Source organism: Hylobates moloch, unplaced genomic scaffold (genome assembly GCF_009828535.3).
Source record: "Hylobates moloch isolate HMO894 unplaced genomic scaffold, HMol_V3 SCAFFOLD_1, whole genome shotgun sequence".
Taxonomy (NCBI): domain Eukaryota; kingdom Metazoa; phylum Chordata; class Mammalia; order Primates; family Hylobatidae; genus Hylobates; species Hylobates moloch.
Window position 1 is genome coordinate 195,948,536 of NW_026652276.1, and position 15,895 is coordinate 195,964,430.

The following is a 15,895-nucleotide window of genomic DNA, read 5'->3' on the forward strand; positions in this document are numbered from 1 at the left end:
TTATCATTGCTTCCATCAAAATATCAGATTCAATTGAAACTCTATTCAAATTCAGCAAAATCATTAATAGCTGGAAATTATGTGTGCATTTCCTCATAATTGTTTTGCTGCTTTCTATAGAGTTGAACCACATTATCCAGGTGGTGGTATGTTGAACACAAACGCACAATAAGCACTAAATAATTTACTTCTAGCTCTTCTGTTCTACCATATTCTCCAGTGACTTGGGCAGCAGTGGTGATTATATTTGTAGGCTTGTCTTCTTTGTCAAATCTGGCAGTGGCTTTTTTGACATCACTAAAAATGACACTTGACAGTAGAGTCCTTGGGGTCCCCACATGTATTATTTTTAAGAAAGCAAATGTCACAGTATTGTGGAAACAATCATATTACTGGCACTTAAAATCATACCTCACCATGTCAAGGTAAAAATAGCTTGGGACAACAGATCTCAGTTTGATTAAGAGTACTGTGGAAAACAGAGTGAGGTAGAAACCACACATTTTTAAGTTCTTCTACCTAGTTCTCTCATTCCAACACCACAGAATATAGCCACTCAATCTATGAGCTGGTCAGGCATAAAAATTCTCACTTCACTTTACATCCTCTGCAAGTAGACAATTTTGGATCTGCAGTTGCTAACATATCCAGAGGCCAGGCAACACAGACTTTTGCATGACTTTCAGAGCCACAGAAGAAACATGGGGACCCACAATTGGGAAGGAATCATTCAATATCTCTTGACTTGAGATTTTGAAGTATAATTCCCATTTCACTAATAGCCAAGTTAGAACATATGCTGGAAGAGACACACAAGTGAAAAACAAAAAACACACATTTAACTGCATTCTTTATGCTTGTGGAAAAAACAGATAATTTAACTATTTTTGAGTTTACCTGATTGTCATGTACATAACAGGAAGAAGGAATTAAGTCTTGTTTTTATAATTAGACTACCAACGCAGAAGGAGAAGTTACACCAAGTCATGGGATATGTTGAGCCTTTAATACTGGGTCCTACACCTACTGATGGTGTGTTTTCCAACTAACTACCTTTAACTGCATGAGAAGAGCATGCCTGCCTGCATACACCAGGGAGGGAAAGTTGGGAGAGTGGGCATGGTTACAACAGATCTGTTTTATGTTGGGAGGCCAAAGCGGGTGGATCACCTGAGGTCAGGAGTTTGAGACCAGCCTAGCCAACATGGTGAAACCCCCTCTCTACTAAAATACAAAAATTAGCCGAGTGTGGTGGAGGGCACCTGTAATCCCAGCTACTTGGGAGGCTGAGTCAGGAGAATCACTTGAACCCAGGAGGCAGAGGTTGCAGTGAGCCGAGATCATGCCTTGCACTCCAGCCTGGGCAGCAAGAGTGAAACTCCGTCTCAAAAAACAAGCAAACAAACAAACAAACAATTTTATGTTCCCAGACTTGAAGTCATAGCTTTCCTTCTCTTTTGGGACAGAAGAAAGTCTACTAATCTCACTTTCTCTCCAACTCTGGCTCATCATGGCTGTTTTTCTTTTCCTTTTTCTTTTTTTCTTTTTTTTTGAGACGGAGTCTTGCTCTGTTGCCCAGGCTGGACTGCAGTGGCGCGATCTTGGCTCACTGCAAGCTCCGCCTCCCGGGTTCACGCCATTCTCCTGCCTCAGCCTCCCGAGTAGCTGGGACTACAGGCACATGCCACCACGCCCGGCTAATTTTTTTTGTATTTTTTAGTAGAGACGGGGTTTCACCATGTTAGCCAGGATGGTCTCGATCTCCTGACCTCGTGATCCACCTGCCTCGGCCTCCCAAAGTGCTGGGATTACAGGCGTGAGCCACCGCGCCTGGCCTCATGGCTGTTTTTCTAATATATTTCTAACTCATCTGTGTTCTTCCATTTTCTTCTCTCTCAATCTTCCCTTTCCACCCTATACACCAGTATCAGATAGACTAGCTTTCCTAAACTCATTTTAACAATTCTCTGCGTAAGAATCAAAGATGGCTCTTTGTTGTCTATCAAAGCAAGTCCAGTTCCCTAGCTTGGCACTTTATCCCTATCCACCAACACCCACCTTCACTGTCATATCTTCACTTTATTCCTCACATCTCAAGGTTTCTCTCACTTCCTCCCCAAGCTGCCTCATTTCCCATCTAGAGTGTGTTCACATCACCTTGGCTCCCTCCTCCAGTGTTTCTCAACTGTGGGAAACCATTATTTCTGCTGCCCCCAGGGATTCCGATATGTTCCTCATTCCTTTACTCCATTAAAGAATCATAGCCTTTTGCTTATCCTACCAGACAGGGGTTTGTAAAGCTTTGCTTCCCTTGATTTGTATTATAAAAGCAGAAGTTATTGGTTTGTTTTTAAAAAAATATATAAAATTGTTGTAATATTGAATATGCATTTCTTTCCAACATGCTTTCTTTCCACTTAGTGGATATTCTTCCTCCCTTGAAAATGACGGACATAGTTAATTCATGCGTTTCTCTGCAGTGAGCATAATCTTAGCCTTCCCTGATGTCATCTTTATTCTCTCTTCTTTGAACTCCTATGACGCTTGTATATGACATGTACCCATTTATTACTTAGATCTTGTGTGTTATATTTTTTTCTTCAGTGAAATGGGTAAAGTTCTTGAGAACAGTAGACATGTCATATTTCTCAATATTTCCATCTAGTCTAATGTCAGGCACATGATAAATCCTTAAGTTCCTGTTATCTATTCATTCTGCTGAATAATTGAAATTTTCTGCCATTTTAAATATGTGTCTGTCTGAATCATGTTTGTTAACCATGTTTGTAAAAGTAAAACACACCGATAATTCACTTATTTTATGGAGAAAAATTACAGTCTCCAGGCTCTGGGCAAATTTTGTACACATGCAAAAATACTCAGAAAAAATAACAGGAATAATTAAATGCATGTTTCTGAGTTGAATGAGGTTTTAAAGGTAATCACTACCATATATTTAGTGACAATTCTTCTCAGTGCCTAATAGTTTCTGGAAATTTGTGGATGGTTTACTCATTAAACTGTTGCTTACAATCTATCCCAACTTGTTTTGCCTACTCTAATTTCTCTCTTCACAAACTATCCCTTGTTCAGGCGGAAAAAAAAATGTGCATGAGGAATACTTTCCACGCATCTTGCCAACCCTGTTAAGAAACATTTCATTTGTTCTTCCAAAGCTAATGTTTACCTTTCCCCACAGATATGACTTTCATGTAAAATCTGATATTTTAGAAGTTTTTATTTACCACTTTAGAAGCAATATTTTGTCCATGTTACATAGGTATTCACCACCACTACTTTCACTGAATTCTGTATCAAATATGATTATGAAACAAATCACTGTAATATACTGATAAGAAATAAATTAGCATACACCTATAGTACCCTGCATTTGTGTAGCTATGTAGATAATTCTACACTGTTGGGGGAATGCTACCATAATTTAAATAGAAAACGAGTTTTGTTTTCTAAATAAAGTTTTATGGGGTATCCAGAAATAATATTCTCCTATCCTTGGTTTTAAAGTACTCAAGGAAGCACAGAAGCCTTCTGGGGTTTCATGTATTCAAATGGGGTTTTAAACACTTTATTTCATTTCTTAACAATTCAAGTACACTTATTACACATTTTCTTGTGCTTCCATAGATCGCCAAGCTGACCTTGTACATATATAATAAGTGATCTTCAAAGACAATTTATATTTTAAAATATTTTCTTGATTTATGTTATTGGCTCACTGACTATTCCAAGGGAAAATGAGGTGGAATTCTTCCAAATATGTCCTTCTCACCTTCCTCCTTACACCTCTCTTTCCTGCCAAAATCTTGTTTTTACAGTTTTATTTTGTTACTGATGCTCACTCTGTGTGGTCCTTTTCTAATAATGAAATAGAAATAGAAAAACACACCAACTTATTTTCCCCTTTACTGTAATCCTGGCCTCTTGGGAATTTGGAGGTCAGTGATTTGCTCTCTGTCTCCGACTCCTTCCGTTCTTCCCAGATAGGAGCTTATTGGATGAAGAGAGAACAGTGCTGCTTTGTGACTGGGGGACTGGGCAGTGCTTGACCTAGCACTTCTCTCCAGGTGCATACACCTGCAGTTCACTGTGGCTGGATTGTTGGATCAGCCAGTCAAACAATTTGTTCTTTTGAATGAATTAATTGGGTGTTTAACTGAAATGGCAAATCACAGTCCTGAATTAAAAGGGTAAAATGGTGATTTGTATAAGGATAACCTAAATTATTTGAAGAAAAATGCAGAGCAGTGCCATGCTCAGTATACATCCTGGAAAATACAAAAACCTAATGTCATCTGACTCTGCTATTTCAGAGATAAAGTGTTAAATGATGACATTTCTGTATTTATTTTATTACCCAGATATAATGTATGAGTGAAAGTTTAAATGGAATACTTCCAAAATATTAGTGTTGAACTGGATTCAAATTTTGGGGGAAAAAACAATTCTTTTGAAAGGGCAGATACACTGGATATTGAACACAATAAAACTCTAGAAATTATAAGTTTAGCTTAAAACTCCATCATTAATACATCCCTTTAGAATATAACAGAGAACAATACATTCTCATATTGCCACAGTGCCCTTTGTTCTGCAATCCTAGAGAACTTAACGGCAAATACAGTTAAAATTAACAAGAGAGCAACAGATTTCCTAAAGGAATTATTGTAGACAGATGGAAATGAAACAAATCAGCTTAAAGTCTAGATCGAAGAAATCAACCATGGGGGCTTCCTTTATTTCATTTTACAATGCATTCAAAGTCAGAGGACTCCCGATATATAACTGAGTTACAATTTGGCTGGTAACTAAAAACAATTGATGTTCATTTAATGTGTTATTTACAGGCACGAAGCTCTCATCACACATTAACTTCTTTAATCTCACAAGGATTCTATGAGATGGTGTATTAGTTTCCTAGGCATGCCGTAATAACCACCACACATTTGGAGGCTTAAAACAACAGAAATGTATTGCCCCCAGTTCTGGAGGCTAGAACTCCAAAATCTAGCAAAGGTGCACTACCCCTGGGGTCTCTTGGGGAAAATCCATTCCTGCTTCTGGTGACTGTTGCATTCCTTGACTTGTGGCTGCATCATTCTAATCTCTGTGTGGTCACATTGCCACCTCCCCTCTTGTCTTTGTCTCCTCTGTGGATCTTTTATAAGGACACTTGACATTGAATTGGGGCCCACACACATATTTGAGGATGATCTTTTCATCTGAAGACCTGTAGCTTAATTACATCTGCAAAGACCCTGTTCTCAATTAAGGTAACATTCCCAGGTTCCCAGGATTAGGATGTGGACACATCTTTTAGGAGTCATTCAACCCATTGTAGCATTGACTTCATTTTACACATTAAGAAAATAAAGAGAATTAGGTAACTTGTATTGGACTACATGTAAGCTATGAACATTGTATGAAGTGTTTTACATACACTGTTCTACCTATCTAATGTTCATAACATCCTATGAGGTAGGTATAATTATTATTATTGGCATTTTACAGATAAGGAATCTGGACTTCTTGAATTTAATTTACTTAATATCATCCAGACAAAAAATTTGCTCCCTTTCTGAAAGCAGATTGCTAGATAAAAATAAACAATAATTATTTATTTATACAATTATGTATTTATTACATAAATACATGAAATATATAGTATATCAGATAGTTTTAAGGGTTATCAAAAAACAAAAGAAAAAGAGGGGATAGAGAATACTGTGAACAAATTACATTTTTAAATAGGTGGTCAGGGAAGGTTTCACTTAGAAGAGATCATAGATGGAAGGAGAGGAGAGAGTGGGCTATGTAGAAATCTGGGAGAAGGGCATTCCAGGCAGAAAGAACAGCAGGTATAAACCCCTTGAGGCATGTTCAGTAACTACAATAAGGAAAAGTGGCATATGTCTGTGTGACTATGTGTGTGTGTGTACAGTAGTGAGAAATACTGGCTTCTCTTTTAGACAAGTGAGGTATGAAGTACCTAAAGGAATAGTCGGATGTGAGTAGAGTAACATATATGCCTCTAGATCAGTAGCAAGATCTATGTAGGAGAACAAAACTTGGAAGTCATTATCAAATACAGTACTCCAAATCCAGTGCTCATTGCCCCATACCAGGAGGAAGCAATTTAAATAAACAGCACTTCTGTGTAGGAAGTGCCAAATTGTGCCATGTTGACAATTGCATTTTTTTTTAAAAATGACTTTCAGAGTTAGTCCTGCTGTTGGCACATTCAGTAAACTTCAAAAAATGAAAACACATGCTTATAGAAATATGAAATAAATTTAAATAGGTCTAACCCTTAACATGCTAAAATCATGGACTCAAGTGGATTATGCTCATTATCCAATGTCATTTATCTTTTGCCTTTACAATGCAGTTAATGTGAGCATGGCACTTTAACTTGTGGTAACTTGTGGTAACTTGTTAATTTGTGGTAGAGTAAGCAGGTCTAATGCTGGACATCTGGTTAAGCAGTTCAGTGGAACTCCAGAAGGTGGACAATTGGATCTATGCAGCCTAATACCCTCTCTGTAACTGGAAGTGAAAGATATTTTTTTTCTCTACCATTTTGACATCTAATAAAATCAAAACTTCTTAAATGCAGAAACAAGAAAAGCCTTCTCAATTTACTAAGCTCATTCTTGATAGTTATAATTATCAGACTCTACCTAACAAACCAAGTGACTCATAACAGATCATAGTGTTTATGTAGTCTTATTCTTCTTTTCTGCAATTCGTTGAATGGAACCATTGCTACAAAGAAACTCTTGCTGGGTTCTGTACATGTGCATGTTTTAAGAAGAATTGTGTTTATAGCAGTCCAGTCATGATTACGGAATTTCCTTACATTTTAATATATAATTTGCCTCTCTTTGCTGCAGGTGGAACACAGGAATGGGGTGGAGGAAAGGGTAGACTGCTTTGGAATGTCAACCAAAAGGGTGGGAAAATATAATCGGAGCTGGGGCTAATGCAAAGCACTTGGTGAACCTGCCTTGGTTAATGCACAAAGCCAAAATTTAAGCAGGGAAATTGAGACTGGAGCTGCCTAGAGAGAAAGCAAAGAGCCTAGTGGTGGGACAAGGGGAGTGCAAAACTGAGGCACAGAGCCAGGAATGTGGATACTAGGAGGGGAGTCTGAACATCAGCAGATTAGGACCAATGAAGAGTTGTAGGAATTGAACCCCAACAATGATGCAGATGTCAGCTGTCACTTGTGGTTTGCTACTAGGGAGCGTAATGCTTATACCAGCCATGAAGGATTTGTTAGGAAATGTGACCTATTAATTTCTAAGAGACATTGAGATAATTATGATCTTTTGTATAGACTATGTACTAGTTCTTCTTTCAGGTTTTTTGTTGTTGTTGTTAGTATGTTTTCATCTTAGAATTTTCTTTGCTCTAATTGTTTTCTTATCCAGAAATGTTCTTAGTCTCTGATTATCCCATGAATGAGTGGTGTTCTTTCCTGCCATTCAGATCTTACCTTAAATTGTCACTTCTACCAAGAAGCTTTCCTGACAACACAATCTAAAGAATCTGTTTAGGACTTCCTCCATAACATCTCTAATTTTCAGCATAGGCTCCATCTGACATTTCTTCCCTCTTTCCATTCTTTCTTTACTTCCTCCTTTCTGCCCACCTTTCCTACTGGATTTCAAGTTCCATGAGAGTTAGAACCTTGACTGTCTGATATTCTATGGTAGCTTCAGCACAGAGGAGAGTAAGTGATTCTTAATATTCCTCAATAAATATTTTAATTAAATTATAAATAGATGGATATTTGCTGCATTAACAATTACGTATAAATGTGCTTGTTTTATTGCCGAGCTTTTAACGTTTTGTTTGTTTTTTTTTTTGCACTTATTAAAGAGGAGCCATTGAAGAATCCTGTTGTCCTATCCCAGAAGGAGCAAGGGGACAACACTGATATCCTGACCACTAACCATCCAGCACCACTTAAAGGTATCTATATTTTATGGCACAAGAAATAGGATGTATTAGTCATTCATTTCTTAATAGTAGTAGACTGCATAAAAACCACTTGTAATTCTTCTTGTTTATTCGAAACCACAGGTCCCAAACGCCCCGGCTGTCTACCAATACCAATCTGTGGCCTCTTAGGAACCGAGCTGCACAGCAGGAGGTGAATGGTGGACAAGCGAGCATTATCGCCTGAGCTCCACCTCCTGTCAGGTCAGCGGCAACACTAAATTTTTATAGGAATGTGAACCCTATTGTGAACTGTGCATGTGAGGAAACTAGGTTGCATGCTCTTTATGATAATCTAATGCCTGATGATCTGAGGTGGAACATCCCAAAAACATTGCCCCTACCCACCCCGGCTATGGAAAAATTGTCTTCCACAGAACTAGTCCCTGGTGCCAAAAAGGTTGAGGACTCTTCTAAACCACTAGCATTACAAGCTTCTAAGATATTTCCCAGAAAAGGGAAAGTGGACAATAAATAGTATTATAAAAGCACCTCCGTCATCATGATCTTATATTTAAGTGGTTGATAGGAGGATTGCTGAAGAAAGAAAGGTTAGTTAGGATTCTCATCCACAAAATATTAATTTTGTTTCTAAGTAAAAATAATAAAAATCCTAAATAGAAGTATTATGTGTCCCTGACCATTTAAAGAGTCAAAACCTAAGGTCAAAAATTATTAACGTCTTTCACAGCCTCTGCTTTACCTGTTTTTCATTAGAATCACCTGGAGGCACTTTTAAACAATACAGGTACTGGGTTCCATACTCAAAGATTGTGATTCCACTAGTCTGTGTGAGACCAGGGCATTTATAGATAGCCTTAAGTTCCTAACACAGATACATTTTAGGAATGGTAATTAGAGTATTGTTTATAATGGAGAAAGATTGAAAATGATTTAAATATCCTTAGTGTTGTTGTCACAGCAGATTTAATACGATGGGAAAATATTGACAACATATTATAGCATGAAAAGCTTAGGTTTACATCAAAGAAGAGAAAGCAAATGGTCCTGCTTAAAATTGATGTGTTATTTTTAAAGATTCAATGATACGTTCTTTCTTTTTCACTGAAAAATAAAGTTAGTTAAGTTAGGCTTTTCTGTGTCTCCTAATTGGTGTTCCTTTTTAAAAGTTTTAAAATTTCTTTATTAACATAATAATTGTACATATGGCGTACACCGTGATGTGATACAGATAAGTATAGTGATCAGATCAGAGTAATTAGTGTATCCATCATCTCAAACATTTATCTTTCTTTGTGTTGGGAACATTCAATAATTGGTTTTACTTTGTGGACTGTGAGCCATACTATTAAAAAAAAAAAAAAAAGAAGAAGAAGCCAGGTGCAGTGGCACACACCTGTAGCCCCAGTTACTCAGGATGTTAAGGCAGGAGGGTCGTTTGAACCCAGGAGTTCAGGGCCATAGTATGTAATGATCTTGCCTGTGACTTGCCACTGCACTCCAGCCTGGGTGGCAGAAGGAGACCTTGTCTGAAAAAAAAAAAAAGAGAGAGAGAGAGAAGCGTTCAGCACCATGCTGCTGCCTGTGGTTCCTACGGGGAGATGCTGAATTTGACCTTGCCCCACCTCCTTGAGGCACAGAATTCTCAAACCCGCTGAGTGGAAGTGGACAAACAGATCTTTGTCACCATTATTTTAGACTTTGGGACACAAAAATCTTTAAGTTCCAGAGCCTAAAATGCTACTAAAAATGGAGCAAATGATAACCTAGACCATGGGCACCTCAGAAAAAGAACAAGACTAAGTTAAATTTGTCAAAAACAAACAAACAAAAAAATATCCTTTTTTCCTTATTTAAAAAGGTTGAGGGAGAGAATAACTTTCTTTATCCCTTCCTGGGCCTGGGTCTGTCTCTGCAGGTAGGAAGAATCTTGATATTACTTGTTAAGCCCTGTTGTCACTGTGCTTTTAGAGAAAAACAAAACATTACACCCGGAAGTTTAGTGATTATCTGCTTTGGCTGGCCATGCTTTAAAGGTGAAGCAGCTCAGGCCCAGGGACCCTGCAGCCAGCCATAGACCAAGGCAGTTTCTGCTCAGTCCACCTGCAGCCTTGTCCTGCCTGCCTGACAAGGCTCAGAGTGATTGTCTCCCAAACAAGTCCAGGAAGGTAAAGTCAGAACGCTGAGAAGGAAAAGAACCTGTAAAACACAGAACAAACACTTAAGTTATCTGGGCTGAAGAGACCTACAGTGAGAAGACCCTGCATGCCAGGTTTTGTGTTCTCAAGGATCAGCAAAACATAGATGCTATGGCCTGGCTAGTCCTACTGGCATAGCAGGCAGGACTTAACTCCAGAGGTGGGGCCAGACACTAGATCAGATTGAGGACTAGCTAAAACAAGGACAAGGTGGAAGCAGCTTTCCTTGAGACATGCCCACCAATGTGCCATGTCAGCTTACCATTGTCATTGCAACACTCAGAAATTACCATCCCTTTCCATGGCAATAACTTGATGACCCAGAAGTTACTAGTCTTTTTCTAGAAATTCCCGCATAATCCCCCTTAATTGACATGTAATTTAAAGTGGTTATAAATATGACTGCAGAACTGCCTCTAAGCTGCTACTCTCAGCACACTATGGAGCCCTGCTCTGTAGGAGCAGTCATGGAGCTATAACACTGCTGCCTCAATAAAGCTGTTTTCTTCTACCACTAGCTCAGTGTTAAATTCTTTCTTGAGCAAAGCCAAGAACCCTCCCAGGCTAAGCCCCAGTTTGAGACTTACCTGTCCTGCATCACTAACTTACTAATGTACTAAGATTTTTAGGAATCCAGAAAAAAAAATTAACTAATCTAAAATACACAGGGTGGATGAAGTTGAAGTTGAACTTTTATTATCTCAGTTAGCATGCAGTGAGGACTCAAGATTTTATTGTCATGTTCCTCTAAAATTTGATGGAAAGAAAACATATGCAAAGGATGAATCAAGAGGGCAAAAATGTTTAAGTCTTTCATTAAAAAGAAGCCACTCAACAAAGTGCAAGGCTTCAATACTGTGCAGTGGGGTGGTGTATGTTAGGAGAGTTTAGACCTTAGAAAGAATAGGAATACATATGAAATAATCAACATGAGTCTTCCGCATCTGTGTTTACCATGGAGCACTTCTATTCAGTAATAAGGCAGGTATTTTATTTTACTTTATTTTATTGATTTCAACTTGTCAAAATTAACAAAGTCTAAAGCTATGGTTGCAAATTTATTTTCCCAACAAGTAATATCATTCATAATACCACTGTCCTATAAGGAAAGGAACAAGGAAGTGACATGTTCACTTTAACCTTTTAAATTATAGTTTTAAAAAGAATAACAAAGAAAGAAGTGGCTGAAACCTAAATGCCATATAGAGAAGACAGCTAATTGGTAGGAAAATAATTTTTATTTCCAGTTTTGAATGGGTAATAAAAACAACTGAGAGGAAGGAAAAATAACATTATACAGTAGGTGGTGGCAGTTTCCTCTGAAGTAATCGTGCATAAAAGTATAAAGTTGTACATAGCTTGGAGAAGTGTGCTGCTTCTGAGATACTCAATTGGTTAAAGGCAAACAAGCTAGTATAAAGTGGTTGAGTACAAAGATGTCATTTCCTCCTCCCATCAAATTAAAGAGAGTTGTAAAGATTTTCTGTGTGTGACACAAACAGTGGTGTGCTTTACCTACTGCCAGCTTGGATCACTGTGATAGGACTTGCTGGTAAACATCACTGCAGCATGGATTTAAAGAGGTGTCACCTCTTTTTCATTTGGCTGGAAGATGATAATCAGCAGACAAGTGTCTCCTGATACTCATAGGAGGGAGCAAAACAGGAGATCAAACGCTTCTTACTCTCTACAAATAACTGTCTGCAAATGCCTGGGTCTGTCAGGATTCCAGAAGATAGTGAACATTTCTCAGCTGGCGAAGCACTGCCTCTTTGACTCTGATATCTGCATCTTATCATAGTGTGCAAATTATTTAGCAACTGCCACATTATTTATAGGTATGAATTGAACAAATTAATCTCATAAATAATTCATTTGGGGGGCTGTGAATTAGCAGGGCACCACAGTAAAATAAAAATCTACTTTTACAAAGCTGCTATCAATTGTCATTGTGAGTTAGATTCAATCTTTTTTCAAACAACATTTTAGCATACTGCATGTGGCCTTTTTTAGGTTTAGAACCAAGACTGTGTAGATGAGGTGAATACAAGTATCTAGACAATCTGTTGGAGTGCTCTAAAAATAATAAAAGGAATATAAGTGGGGAATTCTGGTGTGAATTATCCAGATAATTGCTGCACTTTTTCAATTCACCTTGGGTGCACAGTTTTTTAAAAACTGTCTTTTTCCTTAATGAGAGTTCTGAACTATACAGACTCATAAGATGAAATAGTTTGGTACAGAAGAAAGTAGGTCTTGTCCTAACAGAGCAGCAGGCTGTCAAACTATTTCATCAATCAAAAAACCAAGAACAGGCCTTAGATACCCCAAAATTTATTTTTAAAACTGGAAACAGAAGCAAAAATTTTACTTCCCTACAGTGAGACATAAGAATGTCACTGTGAACCTGAGAGAAAGACAGTCACAAGTTTGTTTGCTAGTAGACTCCTAGGGAGCTGAACACAAAAATCCAATAAATAATTAGCTCTCCTGTGACAGGCTTCTGAATTACTGTGATACATTAATTGGACAAAATTAGCATGAATTAAGGCAAATAACTATAACATGTAATTTATTACTTACTAAGCATGGTGCTGCAGTGGAAGCTTCGGATTTCCCTTAAGATTGCTTTAACAGCTATAATGCATTCCTTAATTTACTCTGTGGAAAATCAATTTTTTCAGAGTTCATTAAGCACCAATATGTTACAATGCAATTCTCTAGAGCATAGAGCCTCAATATATTATGCAAATCCATGCCAGTGTGGCACCAATATGTAAATAGCAGTAATGTTATTGTCAGTTTCCTATTGATAAGTCTGACCAGAATGAGAATACCTAGAACTTCTTGAATTTGTTGACTTATTTTGTGTGGTCGGGGCTGTTGCATGCTGTCCTTCACTGAATGTAATGCCAATATTTCTTGCAAGGTATAGCAAGGCTTTCATCAATGACTGGAAACAGTGTCATTTCCATTTAATTCCATGCCTTTTTGTCTGTGCTAACCAACCAATCAACAAGTGTTTATTAAATATATATTATGGGCCTAGTGGAGTCCCTTCTGAATTTTAAGTGATAATAAGCTTTATTTACCTAATTTGATCCAGAGAAATAATTTAGGTCATCAAAGCTGCAGTTTCATGGAAATATATCTCAATTCCCCATTTCACTTGGCATCAATTGACTTAGGTCATATTAACAAAAAAAAAACATGTGGTTCAATTGAAAATAATTTTGTAAAAAGCAGTACATTCAAGAAAAGTAAAATTGAAGCAATTTGTTTGGCTTTAAGACTTAGTAGAAGAATTATTATTATAAAAATTAATATCCACAATATCTGATTTTTCAAAAGTTGGCGATTTTGTTTTCCCAATAAATAGCAATTCTATAATCCTTTATGACTTTTTAAAAAATGTTTCTTTTAGTTTCTAATTAATTTTCCAGTATTTATTTTTTCTCTGGGTTATTTATAGCATTAAAAAAATCAATTAGGTCTCAATGTGCAGAAATAATAGAATGCTATGGGCTGAATTGTATCTCCCCAAAATTCATATGTTGAAGCCCTAATCCCCAGTGTGATAGTATTGGGGATGAGGACTTTGGGAGGTAATTAGGTTTAGATCAGATCATGAGGGTGAGGACATCATGATGGAATTAGTGCTCTTATTAGAAGATATACCAGAAACATGCTCACACACTCTCTCTCTCTACCATGTGAGGACACAGAGAGAAAGCACTTATCTGCAAGCCAGGAAGTGAACCCTTGCCAAAGCCCAACCATGAAGGCACCCTGATCTCAAACTTTCAGACTCCAGAACTGTGAGGAATAAGTTTGTGTTATTTAAGCCATCCAGTTTATGGTACTTTGTTAAGGCAGCCTAAGATGGCTAAGACATTGGGTAACAGTTGGAATAATATAAATGTGTACAATTTGGTAGGTTGCATACAAAAATTATGTTGATTTATAAAATATTAGGTAGAATATGATTCCTTTTTTTGGTTCCCAAATACTCTTTCTATATTATATCTATATAATATGTATATAAGATATATAAATATATATTTGTATATATAAATATATGATATATAACACATAAATATCATAGAATACAAAATATATACTATATATAAATATATTACATACTATATATTATTTATTATACTATATAATATATCATATAATATATAAATGTGTAATATATAAAAAATATAATATATAAAATATAATATATATAAGTGCATATTATATATACATTTATGGAGGATGGAGGATATATATCTAGGAGTTGTCTGCAATGAATACTTTCGTTTCCTCTAATAAATAAGAGCTAAATATTATTTAAACGAAAGGAATTATATAGGATCATACAGAATTTTTTTCCTTACTGATTCTATTTCTTCTTTCTTCCCTGCTTACTTGGTTCTAGCTACGCTCTCCTCTTTGGTCTTTCCAGGTATGCAGCATACAAGCCCATAGATTGAGGACTCTGCACTTGCTGCTCTCTCTGCCTGGAGCTCTATGACTCCAGATAGACTCCTGCCAACTCCTTCGCCTTGTCCAAGTTACCCTCATTAAATGTCAGCTTAAATGTGTGCCTACTTTTTGCCCTACCTAGAATTGCAAGCACCTCCCACCAGTGTGCTCCCGTTCTCCTTAACTTAAGCCACTTTTATTCTCATAATAAAGCCACATATTTTTTCTTATTATAACATAATCGTACTATATAATTTATATTTGATTACTTTTGTTTGTTTACTTATTGTATGTTTCTGTTCACAAGGATGTAAACTCCATGAGCACAGAGATCTTTGTTTTATTCATTGATTTATGCCAAATGTTTGGAACAATGCCTGGCACATAGTAGATGTTTGATAAATATTTTTTTCTGAATGAATAAATACATTTTAGCCAAATATGCTGACTCTGCTTATTTGGTTATATTTATGTGTGTGTGCATATATGTGCAGAAAAAGAAAGAAATTAGTTAATACCAAATCTATAAAATGGGAAAAATAATGCTTACCTTATAGTGTTGTTATGAAACTCAACTAATATAAGATATGTGAAGGGTCTAGCATAAAATGTGGAGCATAATAAGCATTCAATAAATGGCATTCTGTTTTATTTACCATCTGGTTGCCTATTGTTGAAGGTCGGCTCTTTAATGTGCAAATCAAGGTGTTTTATTTCCTTCATATATCAATTATAGTCTATTTGCTTCTAGATAAAATCCTTTGATGGACATTTAAGCTGTGCCAACTATTTACTAATAAAAATATTTACATTCTGTGGTTCCAGTTATTTTTTCATATATTTTCTTGCTCTTTTCCTTTATAGCACTTAATTTGAAATTATATATTTATTAAACCATGAATTAATGTTTTTTTCATACTACACTATAATTTCAGTGAAGACAGGTACTCACGTGACTTACCTTTTATATTTGGAACCTGGCACAGTGTGCTTGTTGCATAGTAGGTAATATATATGAAATTAAAGAAACACCAAAGACCTGAAAATAAATAGAAATGATAAAGCAAAAATGAAGGGAAGCCATCAGGAAATTTGAAAATGGAGAAAATTGCTGAAAATTGTTTTTGTGGGATGACAATATGATCAACTCCTCTCTTTCTCTATCTATATACGTACACACATACACACAAACATACACACACACACCAAATAGTTTGATGTATATGTATGTATATATATAT

At 36.6% G+C, this 15,895-nt stretch overlaps 1 long non-coding RNA gene across 1 annotated transcript in view; it reads left to right on the top strand.

The window, feature by feature from the left end:
* Nucleotides 1-15,470, top strand: part of LOC116809654 (uncharacterized) — a 48,640-nt gene extending 33,170 nt beyond the window's left edge. The window contains exons 2-4 of the long non-coding RNA XR_004369924.2: nt 7,903-7,995; nt 11,336-11,403; nt 14,608-15,470. This is a non-coding gene — a long non-coding RNA (uncharacterized LOC116809654). The remainder of the gene's footprint in view (nt 1-7,902; nt 7,996-11,335; nt 11,404-14,607) is intronic.
* Nucleotides 15,471-15,895: the final 425 nt, after the last annotated feature.